This window comes from Gorilla gorilla, chromosome 10 (assembly GCF_029281585.2).
Source record: "Gorilla gorilla gorilla isolate KB3781 chromosome 10, NHGRI_mGorGor1-v2.1_pri, whole genome shotgun sequence".
Taxonomy (NCBI): domain Eukaryota; kingdom Metazoa; phylum Chordata; class Mammalia; order Primates; family Hominidae; genus Gorilla; species Gorilla gorilla.
Window position 1 is genome coordinate 89,595,810 of NC_073234.2, and position 23,427 is coordinate 89,619,236.

A 23,427-nucleotide genomic window follows, 5' to 3' on the forward strand; every position below is an offset into this window, starting at 1 on the left:
CCATCAGCTTATTCTCCCCAGTTCACCCCTTCTCTCCAGGCGATCACGTGTGGATCAAGGACTGGAATGTAGCCCCTTTGCAGCCATGGTGGAAAGGACCTCAGACCGTCATCCTGACCACCCCCACGGCTGTAAAGGTAGAAGGAATCCCAGCCTGGATCCACCACAGCCATGTGAAACCTGCAGCTGCTGAAACCTGGGAGGCAAAACCGAGCCGGGACAACCCCTGCAAAGTGACTCTCAGGAGGATGACAAGCCCTGCTCCAGTCACACCTGGAAGCTGACTGGTCTATGCATGGCTGAAGCATGAGGAAGATCATCGTGGGACTCATTTTCCTTATAATTTGGACTTGTATAGTAAAAACTTCCATGGATTTTCCCCGCACGGAGGACTGTTCTCAGTGTATACATCAGGTTACCGAGGTAGGGCAACAGGTTAAAACAATCTTTCTGTTCTATAGTTACTATGAATGCCTAGGAACTTTAAGAAGAACATGTTTATATAATGACCCTCAGTACAAGGTATGTAGCCCAGGAAACGACTGCCCAGATGTGTGTTATGATCCCTCTGAGCCTCCCATGTCCACAGTTTTTGAAATAAGATTAAGGACTGAAGACTGGTGGGGACTCATAAATGATACAAGTAAAGTATTAGCCAGAACAGAAGAAAAAGGGGTGCCCAAACGCATAATCTTGAAATTTGATGCCTGTGCTGTCATTAATAGCAATAAGTTAGGAAGGGGGTGTGGCTCTTTTAGTTGGGAAAAAGGCTATATGACTGAAAATAAGTACATTTGTCATGAATTAGGACTGTGTGGAAATGAATGTGGATACTGGTCTTGTGTCACTGGGCCACTTGGATAAAAAATGAAAAGGATCCAGTTCACCTTCAGAAAGGAAAAAATGGCCCTTCCTGTACTAAGGGATAATGTACCCCTTAGAGCTAGTAATAACCAATGCCCTTGATCCTCGCTGGAAAAAAGGGAAGCATGTAAACTTAGGAATCGACAGGGCTGGACTGGATCCTCGAGTAAATATCTTAGTTCCAGGAGAAGTTTACAAATGCTCTCCTGAGCCAGGGTTTCAAACTTTCTATGATGAACTAAATGTGCCATCACCAGAAATTCCAGGAAAAACAAGAAATTTGTTTTTGCAATTAGCCAAGCATGTGGCCCAGTCTCTCAATGTCACTTCATGTTATGTATGTGGAGGAACTGTAATGGGAGATCAATGGCCATGGGAAGCCCGAGAATTAGTACCTACAGACTCAGTTCCTGATGAATTCCCAGCTCAAAAGAATCACCCTGATAATTTCTAGGCCCTAAAAGCCTCAATTATTGGACAATATTGCATAGCTACAGAAGGAAAATAATTCACTAACCCCATAGGACGACTTAGTTTTCTGGGACAGAAACTGTATAATAGTACCACAAAAACAGTCACTTGGTGGAGTTCAAATCACACAGAGAGGAATCTATTTAATAAATTCCCAAGTTGCAAACCATATGGACCCACCCGGAGTCCAAACGGGACTGGACAGTCCCCACTGGATCATACTGGATATGTAGGCATAGAGCTTATGCCAAATTACCCGACCAGCGGGCAGGTAGTTGTGTTATTGGCACTATTAAACGATCTTTCTTCTTACTGCCCATAAAAACAGGCGAACTCCTGGGCTTAACTGTCTATGCTTCCCGCGAAAAGAGAAGCATAGCTACAGGAAATTGGAAAGATGATGAATGGCCCCCTTAGAGAATCATACAATATTATGGGCCTGCTACTTGGGCACAAGATGGCTCGTGGGGGTACCGGACCCCCATTTACATGATCAACCGAATCATACGGTTACAAGCTGTCTTAGAAATAATCACTAATAAAACCAGCAAAGCCTTGACTATTCTGGCCCAGCAAGAAACTCAGATGAGAAATGCTATCTATCAAAATGAATTTGCTCTAGACTACTTGCTAGCAGCTGAAGGAGGGGTCTGTGGGAAATTTAACCTTACTAATTGCTGTCTACACATAGCTGATCAAGGGCAAGTAGTTGAAGACATAGAGATATGACAAAACTGGCATATGTGTCCATGCAAGTGTGGCATGGATTTAATCCTGGGGCCCTGTTGGGAAAATGGTTCCCAGTGCTAGGAGGATTTAAAACTCTTATAATAGGAGTTACAATAGTAATAGGAACCTGCTTACTGCTCCCTTGTTTGCTACCTGTACTTCTTCAAATGATAAAAAGCTTCACTGCTACCTTAGTTCGTCAAAATGCTTCAGCACAAGTGTACTATATGAATCACTATTGATCTGTCTGGCAAGAAGACATGGGTAGTGAGAATGAAAGTGAGAACTCCCACTACTGAGTGAGATTCTCAAAGGAGGGGAATAAGGGAGGAGACCACCCCTCATATTGTCTTATGCCCTCCAAAGAAAGAAGAAGTAAAAACTAAAAGGCAGAAATGAAATCCACAAGCAGAGAGCCCGGCGCCACACCCTGGGCCTGGTAGTTAAAGATCGATCCCTGACCTAATCGGTTATTTGATTAAGAAAAGCACTGTGAAGATCCCTGTCCTGTTCTGTTCCATTCTGATTACCAGTGCATGTAGCCCCCAGTCACGTACTCCCTGCTTGCTCAATTGATCACAACCTTCTAACGCGGACCCCCTTAGAGTTGTGAGTCCTTAAGAGGGACAGGAATTGCTCACTCGGGGAGCTTGGTTGTTGGAGACTTGAGTGATGCTGAATTTCCTGGCCGAATAAAGCCCTTCCTTCTTTAACTCAGTGTCTGAGGGGTTTTGTCTGTGGCTTGTCCTGCTACAAAACAATAGAACAATGACATTGAAATGTTGTGTGTAATATCCTATATTTTAGTATCTTATGGTAAAGAAGTTTCTAATATTTGCTTTTTTAAAACAAATTTAAAAGGCACAAACTAGGGTAGAATATTTCTGATAACAAAACTACTACTTTTGTGGTTTTATCACATGCATTCTTTGACTTTCTTGGAAGTATCCTTTGTACTTGTTCACTCTTTAAAGAACCACAGAATTTTATCCTTACTGATGAATTGAAAATACATAGAAAATAAATTGGCATTTGTTTAGGATTCCCCCCAAACTCCATACCCTTAGAAGAAACTAGTGAGGAAAATACAGTCTCAGTTTAAAAGAACTTGAATTTTACAGCAAATTTAATCTTGGAAATCTCTCTCCATACGAAGCAAGAGAACAAAGAAAAAATATTTACAATATAAGAATATCTATACATTTGAATACCTGGAGGACAAGATTGCCCTGATGTGGATAGGTCTGTAGAAGACCCTGAATTGGTTTCTAGCTGTTCAGCAAGCTGCAATTGGTGGCCGCATTATTATTGCGAATATTCTTATGAAACCAACAGTAACTAGGTCACAGTATGCCAGTTGTGAGCCATCCTGTTTGCAGGGTTGTTTGAAAAAGAAAACTTTTATTGTTACTGTTTAGAAAAGGCACATTCTATTTGAGCCCTTTCAAACAGGGGTCCAAAGCAATTCAGCTATTTTTTAGGCCACAAAGCAATGAGTATAAGAAGGAAGAAAAGGCTTTTAAGGAAAAATAATGAATCCATATGCCACATAATGAAAGTTAGCTGCTCTTTCAATGGCATCTCTCTGTCATTTACCAGTTTTAATCCCTTTTTCTATGTTGGCAAGAATAGAAGCAGGAATACAAGATGACAGTCTGGGTCAGTCATTATCGTGTTCATGCCAGGTACTCAGCCTGTTATCTGACTCTAAGATGACACAAAGCACCCTGAAAATGTTCCAAATATGGTTGGATTCCATCTTCCACACTTCTTTTGCATCTCTTAATGGTAGTGTGAAGTCTCAGTAGAAATAACAAGAAACATACCTTTTCTTAACATACATATCATCCAGATATTTAAAATCCATTAACTCTTTAAAATGATAGAATTTTAATGAAGACATTTACATTCAGCCTACTTGATTAGGTTTTCATATTTTTATGCATATTGGCAATGTATACTAAAATAAATGTATGTTTATTATTTTATTGGTGACATTTTTCTGAATACCGTTCCACTATCCTCCAATTAACATTCATCTGGTTGTAGCACTTGGGAACTTCCAGTTTCACCTCTGATGGGTAAGGAGCTTGCAAGTCACTATTCCCATGCTTACAACAAGAAAAAAAGGCTGAACAAGCAGAAAATAAAAGGATGTTTTGAACCCATCAGAGAATTGAGGCCACAGGGCAAACTACCGTACTGAAATTTGAAATAGGTGAATTCAGAGAATCACAGCAGAGCTCTGCTTACTTGGAACAGAAGCCACTGCAGCCATAACCTAGTAGTAATATTCCAGTGGTGACTTTGACAGATTGTGGAAGGCTGAGTGGAATAACAGTATGAGAGTGAGAACTCCTGGGTGATGCAGATTCAGGAGGGTCTCAAGACTTTTGTGAATTTCACCTCCAGGAACCCCACCAGTTCCTCAGTGGGGAACCCCTGAGATAACCCCACCAGTTATCTCAGTGAAAATACAGTAAAGATCCCTATGGCCACAGCAGAAGGGAAAAGTAACCATCCTAAAATCCTGTAGTCTTCTTCATAACAAAGGGCTCAGCTGATCTGGAGGAAAAGTTAACTGTCCTATTCTAGTCCCTTCTAACCTGGCTGTTTTACACAAGTGAAGAAAAAGAGAGTTTAAAAAATATCTGTGAAGGGTTAAAGTCCAAGGACATGGTGCCTCTAAACAGAATAAAGTTAAAAAACTAAAACCTGAATTTCCTATATACACACCTTTAGAAAGTATATAGATTCACTCTTATGATCATGGAACTTCCATAGAAGAAATTGAGGAACAAATGGATGATTGGTTGGAAAACAGGAACTGAACACAGAAGAAAAAATGCACCTGAATGGACAGAAGAGGACCTCAGCCAACTGATAAGAAGTATGGTTAAGTTCCCAGGAGGGACTCCAGGTCAATGGGAAAAGATTGCCCACGAATTGGGTCGATCTGTGACACATACTTACCCAAGGGAGACTGATTCCGTGTCTGCAATAGATATTTTTTCCTTTTATTCTGGAAGTGGAAAACCTGAGATTATGAAGTGGTGTTTTTTCTGTTTTTTGGGTTTTTTTTTTTTTTTGGCCAAGTATTAGTTCTGTTTTCATAATAACAAAGGTACCTTGGAAATAAATATGTAATAAATCTAAACTTCTGTTGTACAAAAAAAAAAGACTGATAAACAATAAAATTATAGAATGCTCCCCTTCCCAAAACTTTACCTCCACAACATCAGTGGGGCCATAAACAATAGTGGATTGCAGCTGAAACTGCTGAAAGACAAAGACTCAATTCAAGGAGTTCTTAGGAAACCCAAAAGAAAACAGGAAATATTAAAAATAAGGACAACTAGATCAATTGGAAGACTGCCAACTACAACCACAGTAAACATTAAACATAGCCCAATTCCTAGCAAGTTTAACATAAAAATTCACACTATGTGACTATTACATTTGGAGATTTCAACACACTCTTTCAGTAATTAACATATTCAACAGGTGCAAAATCAAGTGTGGTGTTAACACTGAGTGTCAACGTGATGGGATTGAAGGATACAAAGTATTGATCTTGGATGTGTTTCTAAGGTTGTTGCCAAAAGAGATTAATATTTGAGTCAGTGGGCTGGGGAAGGCAGATCCACCCTTAATCTGGTGGGCACAATCTAATCAGCTGCCAGTGAATATAAAGCAGGCAGAAAAACATGAAAAAGAGAGCTGGGCCTAGCTCCCCAGCCTACATCTTTCTCCTGAGCTAGAACCTTCCTGTCCTTGAACACTGGACCCCAAGTTCTTCAGTTTTGAGACTTAGACTGGCTCTCCTTCCTCCTCAGCTTGCAGACAGCCTATTGTGGGACTTTGTAATCATGTAAGTCAATACATACGTGTGTGTGTATATATATATATATATACACACTATTAGTTCTGTTTCTCTAAAAGAACCCTGACTAATAGATTTTGGTACCAGGAGTGGTTCTAGAGGAAAAGAATATTAAGGATTGAGTTCTTTTGGGTTTGAGTTTCTAGAGTTGGTTGCTTAATATGATTAGACCCAAAATGCTAAGGACTCTACTTCTAATACTATGAAGAACACTGATAGTCCTTTGCATGAACTGTTTAGAGAGTTACACAAAATAAATACATTTGACACTCCTGATTCACTGCTCATGAGAGGCATAGAGTTTAGTGACTCTATATATAATACTTTTGACCATATGTGGAGAAACAAGGAACATAATGAAGCTGGTTGGTTGCTCCTAAGTTCACTGGAAAAAGTGATGAAAGAAAATGAAGAACTCAGGGATTCTGTCTCCTGGCTTCAGAAGCAGATACTGAGCCTCAAAACTGCTAAGATTGCCCTGATTAAGAGTTTTATCTCCTGTAGAGAAAGAGCTGAAATTGTGGAAAAACAGACAAAAGCTCTTTATCATGCGAGTGGCTGATCTGCAACAAAAGATGAATGCACAGCCTCAGCAGGTGTCTACTGTTAAAATGAGGTCATTGATTGGAAAAGAATGGGACCCTGCAACTTGTAATGGGGATGTGTGGGAGGACCCTGATGAAGGTGGGGACACTGAGTTTGTAAACTTTGATGAACCTTTTCTCCCAGAAGGAACACCTTCCTCATCCCCAGTAGTGGCAACATCCCCTCCCTGACCCATGCTGCCATAAGCCTCTCCACATTTGTCTGAGGAGATAAACCCTGTGCTGCCTAAGGCAACAGTGATGACTCCCCTGAGGCAGTTGCCAGGCAAGATAATGTTGATTCTCCTCAGAATCCATCCCCAACACCCCTGTTTGTTTCTAGACCTATAACTAGACTAAAATCTCAGCGGGCCCCTAGAGGTGAGGTTGAGTGTGTGACCCAGGAGGAGGTGGAGTACACTAAAAAAAACTGTTTGAGTTCTCTAATTTATATAAAGAGCAATCTGGAGAACAGCCATGGGAATGGATATTAAAGGTATGGGAAAATTGTGGAAGAAACAGAGTAGGATCAGGCTAAATTTATTGATTTGGGCCCGCTAAGTAGGGATTCTGCATTTAATGTTGCAGCTTGGGAAGTTGAAAGGGGTTCTAATAGTTTATTTGCTTGGATAGCTGAAATGTGGATTAAATGATGGCCCAATGTGAGCAAGCTGGAAATGCCTGATCTCCCTTGGGTTAATGTAGAGGAAGGGATTCAAAGACTTAGGGAGATTGTGATGGTGGAGTGGATTAGTCGCTTTAGGCCTACTCATCCCAGCTTGGAGAATCTAGAAGATATAGCCTTGACCAATGTCTTGCAAAATAGATTTGTGAGGGCAGAACCTGCATCTTTGAAGAGCCCTGTAATTGCTCTTCTCTGTATGTCAGATCTAACGGTGGGAACCACAGTCACTCAACTACAACATTTAAATACAATGGGAGTAATTGGATCCCAAGATGGCAGGGACCAAGTGGCAGCACTCAACCATCAAAAGCAAGGTGGGTGTAGTTACAGTAATGAAAAGCAGAGGCAAAGCGACAATCAGAATAATCTGACTCGCATAGAGCTCTGGCATTGGCTAATTAATCAGAGTGTTCCTAGAAGTGAAACTGATAGGAAGCCTACAGCATTCCTACTTAAATTATACAAACAGAAAACTTCTAAGTGGAATGAGCAAAAGACTAATTTGCATTATAAAAACAGGGGATCACAGCCCCTCAATCAATTTCCAGACTTGAGCCAGTTTACAGACCCAGAATCCCTTGAATGAAGGGGAGGCCAGGTCCCCTCGAGGAAGGATTCCACTACATATGGACAATTTATGCAGTGAATCTTTCTCCCATTCTTCCCCAAGGAGACCTGTGGACTTTTCCAAGGGTAACTGTGCAATGGAGAAAGGGAATTGATCAGACATTTTGGGGACTACTGGACACTGGCTCTGAGCTGACATTGATTCCAGGGGACCCAAAATGTCGTTGCAGTCCTCCAGTTAAAGTAGAGGCTCATGGATGTCAGGTAATTAATGGAGTTTTAGCTCAGATCCAACTTACAGTGGGTCTGGTGGGTCCGGTGGGTCCAGTGGGTCCCTGGACTCATTCTTTGGTCATTTTCCCAGTGACAGAATGCATAATTGGCATAGACATACTTAGCAGCTGACAGATCCCCCACATTGGCTCCCTGACTGGTAGGGTGAGGGCTATTATGCCTTCAGTGGCCTTGCCAGCTGAAGGCAAATTGCTTCTGGTGGGCCTTATGGACAGGAATGGTGCGAAAGGCCAACTGGGAGCCACTAGAGCTGCCTCAATCTAGAAAAATAGTAAATCGAAAACAATATCGCATCCCTGGAGGGATTCCGGAGATTAGTGCCACTATCAAAGACTTGAAAGATGCAGGGGTGGTGTTTCCCACCACATCCCCATTCAACTCTCCTATTTGGCCTGTGCAGAAGACAGATGGATCTTGGAGAATGACAGTGGATTATCATAAGCTTAACAAAGTGATGACTCCAGTTGCAGCTGCTGTACCAGATGTGGTTTCACTGCTTGAGCAAATTAACACATCTTCTGGTACCTGGTATGCAGCCATTTACTTGGCAAATGCCTTTTTCTTTATTCCTGTCCATAAGGCCCGCCAGAAGCAATTTGCCTTCAGCTGGCAAGGCCACTGAAGGCACAGCAATATACCTTTACTGTGCTACCTCAGGGTTATATGAACTCTCTGGCTTTGCACCATAATCTTATTCAGAGAGACCTTGATCACTTTTTACTTCTGCAAGATACCACACTGGTCGATTACATTGATGATATTATGCTGATTGGATCCAGTGAGCAAAAAGTAGCAATGCATTAAACTTACTGGTGAGACGTTTGCTGGCCAGAGGATGGGAAATAAATCTAACTAAAATTCGGTATACTTCTATCAGTAAAATTTCTAGGGGTCCAGTGGTGTGGAGCCTATTAAGATATTCTTTCTAAGGTGAAGGATAAGTTGCTGCATTTGGCCCCTCCTACAACCAAGAAGGAGGCACAATGCCTAGTAGCCTATTTGGATTTTAGAGACAACACATTTCTCATTCAGGTGTGTTACTCTGGCCCATTTATCAAGTGACCCGAAAGGTTGCCAGTTTTGAGTGGGGTGCAGAATAGGAGAAAGCTCTGCAACAGGTTCAGGCTGCTGTGCAAGCTTCTCTGCCACTTGGGCCATGTGACTCAGCAGATCCAATGCTGCTTCTGGTGTCAGTGGCAGGAAGAGATGCTGTTTGGAGCCTTTGGAGGCTGTCATAGGTGAATCACAGCAGAGGCCCCTAGGATTTTGGGGCAAGGCCCTGTCATCTTCTGCAGATAACTACTCTCCTTTTCAGAGATAGCTCTTAGCCTGTTACTGGGCTTTTGTGGAAACTGAACATTTGATTACGGGTCATCAAATCACCATGCGACCTAAACTTCCTATTATGAACTGGGTGCTTTCTGACCCATCTAGCCATGAATGACCCATGCACAACAGCATTCCATCATTAAATGGAAGTGATATATATGTGATGGAGCTTGAGCAGGTCCTGAAGGCACAAAAAGTTACCTGAGGAAGTGGTTCTAACACCCATAGTATCCAGTCCTGCCACCCTGCCTTCTCTCCCTCAGCCTGCACTGAAGGCCTCATGGGGATTTCTCTATGATCATGGGGAGTTGACAGAAGAAAAGAAGGCTAGGGCTTAGTTCACAGATGGTTCTGCACGATACGCAGGCACTATCCGAAAGTGGACAGCTGCAGCACTACAGCCCCATTCTATGACATCCCTGCAGGACAGCGGTGAAGGGAAATCTTTCCAGTGGGCAGAACTTCAAGCCATGCACCTGGGTGTACACTTTGCATGGAAGGAGAAATGGCCAGGTATGTGACTATATACTGATTCATGGGCTGTAGCCAATGGTTTGGCTGAATGGTCAGAGATCTGGAAGAAGCATGATTGTAAAATTGGTGAGAAAGAAATTTGGGGAAGAGGTATGTGGATGGACCTCTCTGAGTAGTTGAAAACTGTGAAGTTATTTGTATCCCATGTGAGTGCTCACCAAGAGGTGATCTCAGCGGAGGAGCAGTTTAATAATCAACTGGATAGGATGACCCGTTCTGTGGACACCACTCAGTCTCTTTCCCCAGCCATGCCTGTCATTGCCCAATGGGCCGATGAACAAAGTGGCCATGGTAGCAGGGAAAGAAGTTACACAGTAGCTCCGCAACATGGACTTCCACTCACCAAGGCTGACCTGGCTATGACCACTGCTGAGTGACCAATTTGCCAGCAGCACAGACCAACAGTGAGTCCTCGATATGGCACCATTCCTCAGGGTGATCAGCCAGCTACCTGGTGGCATGTTGATTATATCGGACCTCTTCCATCATGAAAAGGGCAGAGGTTTGTACTCACTGGAATAGACACTTACTCCAGATATGAGTTTGCCTATCCTGCACGCAATGCTTCTGCCAAGACTACCATCCGTGGACTCACAGAATGCCTTATCTATAGTATTCCACACAGCATAGAAATTCTGACCAAGGCACTCACTTTATGGCTAAAGAAGTGCAGCATTGGGCTCATCCTCATGGTATTCACTGGTTTTACCATGTTCCCCACCATCCGGAAGCAGCTGGATTGACAGAACAGTGAAATGGCCTTTTGAAGTCACAATTACAACTCCAACTAGGTGACAATACTTTGCAGGTTTAGACAAAGTTCTCCAGAAGGCTGTGTATGCTCTGAATCAGCGTCCAGTATATGGTACTGTTTCTCCCATAGCCAGGATTTACAGGTCCAGTAATCAAGGGGTGGAAGTGGAAGTGGCACCACTCACTATCACCCCTAGTGATCCACTAGCAAAATTTTTACTTCCTGTTCCTGTGACATTACATTCTGCTGGCCTAGAGGTCTTAGTTCCAGAGTGAGGAATGCTGCCACCAGGAGACACAACAATTATTCCATAAAACTGGAAGTTAAGATTGCCACCTGGACACTTTGGGCTCCTCCTACCTTTAAGTCAACAGGCTAAGAAGTGAGTTACAGTGTTGGCTGGGGTGACTGACCCCCGACTATCAAGATGAAATCAGTCTACTACTCCAAAATGGAGGTAAGGAAGAGTATGCATGGAATACAAAGATCCATTAGGGTGTCTCTTAGTATTACCATGCCCTGTGATTAAGGTCAATGGCAAACTACAACAGCCCAGTCCAGGCAGGACTACAAATGGCCCAGGCTCTTCAGGAATGAAGGTTTGGGTTACTCCACCAGGAAAAAAACCACAACCTGCTGAGGTGCTTGCTGAAGGCAAAGGGCATACAGAATGGGTAGTTGAAGAAGGTAGTCATCAATACCAGCTACAACCATGTGACCAGCTGCAGAAACGAGGACTGTAATTGTCATGAGTATTTCCTCCTTCTTTTGTTAAAAACATGTTTGTGCATGTATACACTTGTACTAAGATATTCATTTTATTTCCTTTTCCTTTATCATGTGACATAAGATTTATTGACTTCATATCAGCATTTAAGTATTTTTAACTTTATGTAATAGTATTTGGGTTGGGGATTGGTGCATTTCAGGTTGTACGAAGGATAGGTATTATGTTAGGTATAATTATGACTTTATTATTCTTTATTTGAAGATTATTTATGATCTCAGGAGATATGTATTTGTTCAAATTCACAAGAGATGGACTTGTGATGATTAATACTGAGTACCAACTTGATTGGATTGAAGGATACAAAGTGTTGATCCTGGGTGTGTCTGTGAGGGTGTTGCCAGAAGGTATTAACATTTGATTCAGTGGGCTGGGGAAGGCAGATCCACCCTTAATCTGGTAAGCATGATCTAATCAGCTGGCAGCAAATATAAAACAGGCAGAAAAACATGAAAAGGAGAGATGGGCTTAGCCTCTCCAGCCTACATCTTCCTCTCATGCTGGATGCTTCCTCCCCTCAAACATCGGACTCCAAGTTCCTCAGTTTTGGGACTGGAACTGGCTCTCTCTGCTCCTCAGCTTGCAGACAGCCTATTGTGGGACCTTGTGATCATGTAAGTTAATACTTAATAAACTCCTCTATATATATGTATGTAAGATATATACGATAACTAATAGGATATATATACATATATACATATATATCCTATTAGTTCTGTCCAAGAGAACCCTAATACAACAATGATACTTTCAAACTGAACCGCACAATTAATCAGTAGATCTAATTGATGTTTGCAGAATACCTCATCCAACAACAGCAGCATATACATTTTTCTCAAGCTTATACGGAATATTAACCGAGATAAATACACTTGAACAAATGTAAAAAATAGAAATAAAAAGTATGTACCAGACCACACTAGAATTAAACTAGAAATTATAGGTGACTGGAAATAGCTGAAAAATTTAGAAATATTTAGAGATTAAACAATGTATTTCTAAATACAACATAATGCAAAGAAGATATTGCCAGAGATATTAAAAAATATTTTGAACTAATATGAAAATAAAACAACATTTGTGGGATGCCACAGAAACAGTGCTTAGAGGCAAATTAATAGCACTGAATACATACAAAGGTCTAAGATAAATGACCCAAGTTTCCATCTTATGAAACTAAAGAAAGAAGGCCTGTTTAAACAGAAGGGAAAAAGTAATAATTAGAGCAGAAATCAATGAAATAAAAAAATAAGAAATCAAGAGAGAAAATTAACAAACTGAACAGCTGGTTCTTTGAAAAGATCAATAAAATCGATAAACCTTTAGCCAGGTTAACTAAGAAAAAATAAATAGGATAAAAATTTCTAATACCAAAAATGAAGAAGGAATCATCGCTACTGATATTACAGACATTAAAATAGTAATAAATAATATTATGAACAACTTTAAGCTGTTCAAATGTTGCAGCCATGTTTATAAATACTCCCCTTGGCCAAGATTGATTGGTCTAGTATAAGCCAATACATAGAAAATATTTATTGAGCATTTATTTTATAATAATTTACCCTAGCTTCTGAGGATCCAACAGCAAGCAAAACACAAAAATGTTCTATATTACACTAAGCTTACATTTACTTATTGCCTAAGTAAATAATTTTAGAGGTAATGAGAATTCAGAATTTTTTTCCTTGCTTCTGCCTGTGATTCTTAATTCTGTGATTTAATCTTAAAAACAAAAAATACTAAATCAGTGAAATCATAGTTTTTGTTCAAAGATTTTTGACTTTCCATCACACTCCGAATACAAGTCCTTGCTGTTAAAGTGTCCCTATTTGCTATAACCCTGCCTCCCCATATTTCCATGACTCTACTTTTGCCACCTTTCTACTTACTTACTCTGCTTTTGAGTTTCATGGATAGTCTTGTTGTTTAGTTTACCTGAAATACTCTTCAGTGAAATAGCTGCATGGCTTGTTTCCTCCCTCCTGTTAAGTCTCTGCTCAAATACATCTTTATTGTTGAAATCTTTCATGACCACCCTGTACAAAATAACAGTCTTTCATTATTGTTCTTATCCTGCTTTAATTATCTTCATAGAAGTGGTCCCCAATGGATATAATATATAAACTGTACTTTATCATCTATCTACACTCACACATGCCACTAGGAGATAAGCTGCATGAGAGCAAAATGTTTGTTCAGTTCATCGCCTCACCAACATTTGGAACAATGTCTGATACATAGAAGGTACTCAGTAGCAATTTATTAAATGAATAGATTCCCAATTTAAAAATATGTATATATTTTTCTATATTTGAAATTTTCAAACATATAATCATAAGAAACAATCTGGAGAATTATAAAACATTTATATTTCAATTTCAATATTCTTTCAGCTTTTCTATGCTACTAAAAGATGACAAGTACTTCTAGCATCTTTACATACAGATATTAAGGGGAGAAATGAATGGTTCTGAAGTACAAAGTGAGGAAAATAGATATATTGGGATTCAGGGGTAAGGAGTATCTGGAGAAACAGAAAAACATAGACAGGTAATCACAGTCGTAGAGACAGTCTAGAACTGAGCAAAGTGCCTGGAGGATGCAGGGTGCAAAGGCAGGTGGACAACAAAAAATGCGAAAAAGAAAGTGGCCAAATACATTTTACATTATACTTCAATGTAAAACTTCTCCACTGGTTGAGAACTTCAATGAAATATTCAACGAACAGTGACTATAAAAAAACTCAAGAAAAGGGGGTCTATTTCACATCTGAGTTTCAAAACATAGAAAGAAGTTTAGTGAACAGAGGCATGATTGAGACTGGTTGCTGAGGACCAATTGTGTTCTCACCAAATTTATATGTTGAGATCCTAACCCACAATGTAACAGTATGAGGAGGTAAGGCCTTGGGGAGGTGATTAGTTTGTGACGGTGGAGCCCTCATGAATGGGATTTGTGCCCTTTTTATAAAAAAGACCCCAGAGAATTCTTTCTCCTTTTCTACCATGTGAGGACACAGCCAGAAGATGGCTATCTATGAACCAGAAAGTGGGCCCTCACCAGATACCAAATCTTCCAGTGCCTTGATTGATCTTACACTTGCCAGTCTCCAGAGTTGCGAGAAAAAAATGTTTGTTGTTTCTGTTACCCAGTGTATGGTATTTTCATTATAGCAGCCTGAACTAAGATACTGGGAATCATTGAAAGCAGAAACTTCAGACAGGACACTGGGTTTCAAAATATGGATCACTGTTATCAGTTCTGATTTGATGACAAAAGGAGAACTATGAGAAACAAAATGGATATATTATAAAGTTTAAACCTTACATGATCTTGGGTGCTGGTTAGGCCTTCTATGTAAGTCTTCTTCCCCTATGTCAGATGATGGTCCTGAAGCTAGAAAGGAAAAATAGAAATAAAGTGAGAGAGAAGAAAGACAAAGTAGAGTATTTGAGAATGAGCTTAAACCCATGAGGATAAACTGAAATTTGTCCATCACATAAAGCTATATTATATTAGTCTCTTATTGTCTCCAGCCTACAATTTTGTTTGTATGGGGGGCCTGCAGTATCGCTGAGGTATTTCTCTACGGAGTTTCATGTAAGTGTGGTCTAGGATCCAGGGAAACTGAAGAAAGAGATCAAATGGAAGCTGAAGGAGCTCTGGGTCTGGCTGCAGTCCCAAGGAGATCTGGCAGAATCTAAAGCTGTTGTGGGCTAGCTACTGCCTCTAGCCAATGACGTGAGCCAGTAGATCCACATTAAAATATGTGACTTGTAAGAGGATCTCACTCTAGTCTGATTTTCCAAGCTAACTCCTTTCTTCCAAATCTTGTTAACAAATCTATTGTGGAAATCCGTAACTTAGAATCACGTAAGAAAGCAAATTGTGAAAATGTGGTTCCAAATTTGTGATTTTAACAAAATATAAATGCAGTCTGTAACTGATATGTATTGCTGTGTGAAAAGCACAGAGTAGTGTAAACAATAGTGCAAAACGACACCTTCATTTATGATTATCTTTCAAAGTTCTAGAGATTGGCCTTGGCTGGGTGGTTCTTGCTCCGGGTTTCTCATGTGGTTGCAGATAATGAGTAACATCATCCTAAGGAGTTCTCTCACATGTCTGATAGATAATGATGTCAGTCACCTGGATTCCATTTGCTGCTTTGGGCTGAAACACAACTCAGTTGCCTGGATTTCATCACAGCATCATGGTTGGTTTCCAGGGCAAGCATCTGAAAGATAGCCAAACAGAAGCTGTTTCACCTTTTATGACATAACATTTGGAGTCATGCATTGTTACCTCTGTCACATTAATAAATGTATTAGTCAGGGTTCGGTTAGAGAAACAGAACTAGTAAGGAATGTATACCTTGAAAGGAATTCACTTATTTTGGAGGCTGGTTAGGCAAGTTTCACAACCATAAGGTACGCCATCAGCAGCAACAATTTGGAACTCTTGGATATGACTGAAGCTACTGTCTATAGGCACACATTTTTCAGAAAATCCCTGCTCTGCTCCTAATCTGGAGATCATCAAATTCCACAGAATGGTTGCTATATGAAAATGACAGTCACTGCTTCAGTCACAGCCACTTTGAAATCTAAGTTCATGCTGACAGCCTTTAACCAGCTCATTGATACATTGATACTACTACTCCAAGTTAATGAGCCACTCAAGATGAGAATAGAAGGAAAAAGTCAGGGCTTGCAAATGAGTTTAGTCGGCTTATCCTATAGATAAGAGCCTTGATGTGGTAGCTCTTAGGCTGCATCACACTGATTTGGAAGGCTTAGAAAATGCCATGCCCATTTGCAGATCACTAGATAAATAGCTTGATGAGAAAATCTTGCAACATTGATAGAATCAGACATATTACCCATGTGTTTTTGTTTTTGTTTGGTTTTGCCTAAACATCTGTCTGTCACACATGATTTTCCTCTTCTGTGCTCTCACAATAATTTAAAAACAATATTTATAAAGATAAATCTAATTTAAAAATTAAATAGATTCAAAACATTTAAATTAAGCAAAAATGCTGACTCTATGTGGAACAAATTAAATGGAGTCTCAATTGCTATATTACTGATATCTTTAAACTTTCTTCTCTTGCTTATTTAACATAAACAAATAAGAAACTGATATATTTAAGCTCTCTTTCACTGCTGATCACCAGCTTTAGAGTCTATTCTCAGAACTTTAGATCACAAATGGTGAGATCCATGACTATGTATAAAAACAAGCTGGAAGCAGTTTCAACCTTTGGCATTCTGAGAGTTTCTTCCAGAGAGTGCTTATCCCAGCAAAAGCTAGTGAAAATATACATCTAAATGCACAGTACCCTGTCATGTCTTTGACTTTACTGCTAAGACTTCAAAAAGAACTTTTCAAACTTTTTTTTTTCAGGGACTTCACTACTCATGAAAGAATCTTTCCTTTGTTAAAGAGAGATCCACTAATTTAGGAAATTAAGCCTAAGACGTTCAACTATGCAGTATTATTAGTGACAACATAAGATGTTAAATCGCGTAGAATTCCACATTATAGTGTGAGTTTCAAGCCTCCATTGAATACTCAACTGACCAGGAAATAAGAGGAAATAGTTTATGTAAGAATTCATTGTAACATGAATGAGTTATTTCTGCTTTTAACTTACTGAAAGTCTACTTGAAACACAAGGAATATATGTAAACTACTAACAGATTTATCAAAAGAGTCTATCATTGGCACAGTCTATTTTAAGGAAATTCAAGTTCACAAGGCATGAAAGACAAGTCTCACTGTTTCCTGCTAGTCAGACCACTTGCTACCATGAAAACATCATATTTTAAGAGTGACATATGTACACGTGAGTTGTTGGAAGTTTTCCTGGAATCATATGCTATGGAGAAAAAAAAAATCACGATTCTAGTGTGGTACAGTCCTTTAAAAATTCTTAGAGAATACATGACAACTTTTTCTTCAATATATGAAGATTAGTCACAGAAAAGGGGGAGAAGACACTGTGAAAGTAAATCTGTAGCAGAAAAGTAAGTATTACAGAAAAGATAGTTTTGTTCACTATAAGAAATAGCATAGCATTTAGATATACCTAATGTTAAATGACGAGTTACTGGGTGCAGCACACCAACATGGCACATGTATACATATGTAACTAACCTGCACGTTGTGCACATGTACCCTAAAACTTATAGTAAAAAAAAAAAAAGAAAGAAAAAGCATTTAGACCTGTCCAATCGTGGATAAATTTCCACAGGAGGTATTGAAGCTCGTTATTTTTCTTTCTACTTCCAGTTTTTATTAATAGGGACAAACATTCACCATTTCAGCAACTCTGCATCCATTAGCAAGTAATTTTATAATGTCATTTGGCTTAATAAGAAATGCATTCACAAAGGTCCTTTTAAAAAACAAGCTATTTGTAAATCAAGGCACATCTGTAGTTATTTTCTTATGATTGGAAATATTAAAGCTGGATATCAGTTGCTAGTTAACAACTAGAGGGGATTTTTGTGCTTGATGGAATGTTGACCTATATGTTCCTAGGTATTCTTTTGTAATGATAAGATTGTTAATAGCTTAATAAAGACCGCCAAAATAGAATTCAAAAGAGTTTGGCTTTACTGTTGCTTTTTCCTCATTTGATCATGGAAAATTATTTAGCCTCTCTCTTTTTCATGCTTAGAGCATTATTGTGCTATAAGTCAGCAAGATAAAAGATGACATAATGCATGAAATAGTTTATGATAGTCTAGTATGCATGAAATATCATACTCTCTGGAGTTCTCTGATGTGGTGGATTTCAGGCGGAATTTGAAGAATGAGTAAGATTTAATTTTGAAGAGATTTCATTCTAAAAGGGGAGTAAAGACAAAGGCAGATTACTATGATTTGGAAATACTTTTTAAAAATTTCCAATGGGCTATTCCGGGCAAATGGAAGGTAGGATGAACCTACCCTATATGGCATCAGTCAGTAAACTAGAATCAGTGGACCAACTCTGGCCTGTTTTGGTAAATAAAAGGTTATTGGATCCCAGACTTGCTATTTCTTTACATATGTTTATAGCTGCTTTTCTGAGACAAACTGGAGAGTTTAGTACTTGTGACTCTCTAGAGACTGAGTGGCCAGCAAAATTCTAAAATATTTGCTATCTACCCCTTTAAGGAAAAGTTTGCTGACTCCTGCTTTAAGGAATCTTTGCGTGTCCTTAGAAAAGAAAAAGAGAAATACCTTGCCTGTGAGAAATTCCCAGAGGATTTTCTCTGCAGCAGAGATTCTTTGTTCTTTATTATTTTGGCAATAATTCATATGACAGATTTTAGAATATAAAAGACAATAATGGTTTAGTGGAAAAGCAGGAAGATCCCAGTATTTCACAGCAGCTAAATTTCTGTCTCAGCAACAAGAAGAAGGTTGATTTACAATTTATTTAAATGACAGTAATCATGATACTTGCAATATATGACATTTTGTGTAACTTCAAGTATTATTTCATCTTTAGTATTAAACAATAAACCTTGATATTGCTTAGGATTAGGAGAAGAGTTAACTACGTAAGTACTCATGCTATATACGTGGTAGGAGATATATTAGAAAGTCTTCATTCTTCTTCAGTACCTCATTTTTCCTTTATTCATCTACTCATTTATTTCCTCTTGCCCCAAAAGGCAATTCACTTCAAAAAGCTATATTACTGAAAAATATGATGGAAGACATAAGTCACATAAATTAGATAATTCAAAGATAAGGCTGTTTCTAGCTCACCACTAATTTTCCTTTGATTTGTGCTTTTTTCCTTTTTACATAGAAGTCTGCATGTGTTTTGCCATAAGTCAGCTTAACTTCACACCTGATGATTAGTTCCACGTGACTGGTGAAAAGTATTGCTATACATAAAACATACCTGGTTTCAGACCCTATCAGCCTGTAAGCACAATGATTATTTACTATATCAATGTGATTCTAAAATTGCTTTTTAAGACTTTTGTTATTTAGTGCTGACATAAAAATTTTTGAAGCAGTTGGGCTTTCATTGAAATTGCTTGAGAATCATGAGTAAATCTTTTCACAAAAATACTGAGAGCAAGTAGAGAAAACACTGGCTGTATTGCCTGGAGGTAAGAGTACAACACTATTTTTTTCTCTCTCTCTCTCTCTCCGGTGCTTAGTTAAGAAGCTTTAAGTCTTTGCATGGTCCTTGGGTGGGACTTGGAATAAGTCAAACAGAAGCTTAATTCCTGCTTCTTTTTGACAATGATTTTCTCAAGCTCTGTACTTCAGTTTTCACATTTGCAAAATTAGGCTAAAAATTTCTCTCAAAAAGTTGCTATGTTTTAAGTTTAAGAAAACACGTAGTAGGCACACTCTCATATACACAAGCATTTTCTACATCAATGTTATAGACCCTATTTCTTACTGTTTAACAATATACTTAGATTAACATCCATATATTTAATAAAACAAAATTTTAATTGAAGGGAAGAAAATTAGGCAAATTATTTACCATGACCAAATTTGTCCATAATTACAGTTTACTCATTTTGTAACTTACCCAAATATCATTCTTTTATGATATATAACACAAATTAGTAGATATCATTGATATTCTTTCTCTGATAATGTCTACTGCTGTAGAGAAAAGACTTCATTAAATATTGTCAAAATCCTGCTATTTTCACATAGTCCTTAATGCTTTTGAATCCTGGGAAAGTGGTATTGATTATCATCTTACTTAGTGTCACATCTTCCAGAATTTTTATGGGAGTGGTGACAATTGCCACTGCCCACAAAGTGGCTATGAATGAAGATTAAACAGCTGCTTTGATTCTAGATTGTTATCACCCAAATTGAAATGACATAACACATTGTATAGAGAAGGCAAGCAGCTTATTGAGGAGGAAATCTCCTAATATTGACATCCTACCTATTTATCTAAATCAATTCTAAAGACAAAAATATCAAATCAATGTTAATCAAATGGAATGCAAGCTGACCCTGAGTATAAGGGGGAGGAAATGTTACTCAAAACATGTGATCAGCTAGTTTTTATATCCTTTTACTTTTCTTCTATTAAAAATATATAAAAATAAAATAACTATAAAATTACACATACATGATTGTCTGCTTCAATGATGTAGTTACCATCTGTTTTTAGGAAGAAAGTTTCTTCTCCAGAAGCTGTACCATTGATGTATATTGTACAGTTGGGAGAAGCATTTCAAAGAACTAAAGAGGGAGTAAACTTCCAATAAGTTCCTTTGCAAGATATTTCAGGGATGCTAACAATGAACCCAACTGAGGATCTGTGGTTCTTCCTTCTGGGATTTTTTTTTTTTTTTTTTTTTGGAAGTTGCTGGGTTTCTTTTAAATACTCTTAAACAAAAGGGAAGGGTGTGTAATTGGAAACAATGGCTCTGAACCAGATCACAATATCTGGTCTCGTGTGTGTGTGTGTGTGTGTGTGTGTGTGTGTGTGTAGAGATAGAGACAAGATCTTGCTATGTTGCTCAAGCTAGTCTCGAACTCTGGGCCTCAAGCAATCCTCCCACCTCAGCCTCCCAAATTGCTGGAATTACAGGTGTGAGCTACCACACCTGGCCCTCAATCTGGACTTTAGCCAACTGAGTGATCAGTTACTTGTTGTAAGAGATCTCCATTCTAGTGTTTTTGAAGATGACAGAAACCACTCAATGTAAGAAGAAATTTAAAGGAAAATGCCATGTGTGGTTACTTCTGAAAATTCACACACTTTAGAGTTTTGTTATACGCAAGGTAGTAGAAATCATACTATAAAAGTGTCAAGTTTAAAGAGTTTGTATGTTCTATGTCAAAAATTGTTTTCTATCCCATCCTCCAAAACTGTATCTTGTAGACATAGATGTGAGAATTTAGTTTAGTAGATGTTCATCACTGTTATAAGTGACCCCAATTTACAGAATTTATCTTCTGTTTTCTGTTGTCACATCAACCAGTCGAATATAATTAGACACATGAAGTAAATGTATTTTGTAGGTTTAAAATATGCCATCTGCTTGATAGTTATACATATTGCAACCACCATTTAGTGCCAGCATTATAAAAAAATTATATATATATTTTTTGGGGGGAAACAGACCTACTTTGTTGCCCAGGCTGGAGTGCAGTGGTGCAATCTCAGCTCACTGCAACCTCCACCTCCTGGGTTTAAACAGTTCTCGTGCCTCAGCCTCCCAATTAGCTGAGATTACAGGCACGCACCACCATGCCCGGCTAATTTTTGTATTTTTAGTAGAGACAGGGTTTCACCATGTCGGCCAGGCTGGTCTAGAACTCCTGACCTCAAGAAATCCACCCACCTCAGCCTCACAAAGCGCTGGGATTACAGGCATGAGCCACCACGCCAGGCCATAAATAAATATTATCACAAGAAATTAAATCAAAGTAATCTCACTTTTAATTGGCAAAAATTTTTAAAAAACTCAAATTACGTGGTCTTAAAGAAAAAGAGTTTAAGCTTTACAATATATTGACAACATAGTAACATTAAAAATTAAAAGCAAATATTATTTTATAGATTAAAAAAATCACCCAGGTAGATCCTGCGCCTGGCCAGCCCCGCCCGGCCTTCCCTCCGGCCTACCTGACGGCCTTGCGTCTCTCCTCCTCCCCACCTTGTGGCCGGCAGCTGCCCTCCAGCTTTGGCTCCGTGGACTGGCTCTCCCAGAGCAGCTGCTCAGAGCCAACTCACACCTCCAGGCCTGCCAGGTCTCCCAGGGGAGCCTCCCTGGCCTGGGTCAGATATCCGGCACCCGGGAGCCCCCTCAGGCCGTCAGCATCAAGGAAGCTAGGTCCTCAAATCGGCCTGCGCCGGAGAGGACTGTGGTTGGGTTGAGTAAGGGGCCAAACCCCTGGTGGGCCCCAGGTGTCCGCACAGCCTTCACCACTGAGTAGTTCCGCGCCTTGGAGACCGTCTTCCGGCACCACCAGTACCTGGGCTCTCAAGAGCGGAAGAGGCTGGCCAGGGAGATGCAGCTCTGGGAGGTCCAGATAAAAACCTGGTTTCAAAATCCCCGGATGAAACACAAAGGGCAAATGCAGGACTCCCAGCTGAATAGTCCCTTCTCTGAGTCACTCCATGCGTCCCCGGCTTTCCATTCCCCGTCTTCTGGCCTTCCCAATGGCCTGCAGCTGCTGTGCTCTTGGGCATCCCTGCCCAGGCCCCAGGCTCTGATGCTGCCCCCTGGCTCCTTCTGGGGTCTCTGCCTAGTGGGACAAGAAGCCCTGGCCTCTGCATGGGCTTCCTGCTGTGGGCAGCCTCTGGCGTACCATCCCCCAAGCCCAGGAAGTGGCGTGCATCCGTTAGGACCAGCCCTGTCTACGGGGCTCTGAGGCCTGTGTGCTCTGCTGGAGACAAGGGATGCATTTTGAGTAAGCGCCTCTGACTCCATGCCTCCCACACACGCGGCCTTGTGCAGATCGCACCTGGCACCTACCTGGAGGACTCAGCTGTTCTGTTTACATCGTGGGGGCACCTCTCACCCTGACCCACACAAAGGTTCTGGAGATTTCTGGAGAATGTATTTATTAAAGCTACCTCTTTACTGAAAGTTACCAAAAGGGTCGGTTTAGGAAGTAAATGAAGGGTCAGTGAACAGAGTCAGACGCAGAAGTGGGTTTGGTATGGGTAGGGCTTTCAGCATATGATAAAAGGATAATTTGTTTTTTAAAAAGTGTTGGAAAAACCATGAAGGATTGGAAGGGAATGCAGGTGTCGTGTTTATAACTTTGTGGTTCGAGTTCCTTTTAACAAGGACTCGAAGCTGGAAAGCAGGAGGGACAAGGGTGAAAATTAAGGCGGGGTGCTGGGGCCCTGCAGTGCACTCTAGGTCGTGCGTGAGCTGGGACTGTGCCCGCAGCCTGCTGGGGGCTGCTCTTCTCCAGCCAGGGAAAGCAGAAAGC

General features: G+C 40.0%; 1 long non-coding RNA gene and 1 pseudogene across 2 annotated transcripts in view; one reads left to right on the forward strand and one right to left on the reverse strand.

The window, feature by feature from the left end:
- LOC134756575 (uncharacterized) overlaps positions 1-15,743 on the reverse strand; it is a 37,423-nt gene extending 21,680 nt beyond the window's left edge. For both annotated transcript variants that reach the window (XR_010129367.1, XR_010129368.1), the window contains exons 1-3: positions 15,634-15,743; positions 14,812-14,880; positions 13,420-13,520 (exon numbers count right to left, since the gene is read on the reverse strand). This is a non-coding gene — a long non-coding RNA (uncharacterized lncRNA). The remainder of the gene's footprint in view (positions 1-13,419; positions 13,521-14,811; positions 14,881-15,633) is intronic.
- A 2,691-nt stretch (positions 15,744-18,434) lies between these two features.
- On the forward strand, positions 18,435-22,896 carry LOC109029044 (homeobox protein VENTX-like; annotated as a pseudogene).
- Positions 22,897-23,427: the final 531 nt, after the last annotated feature.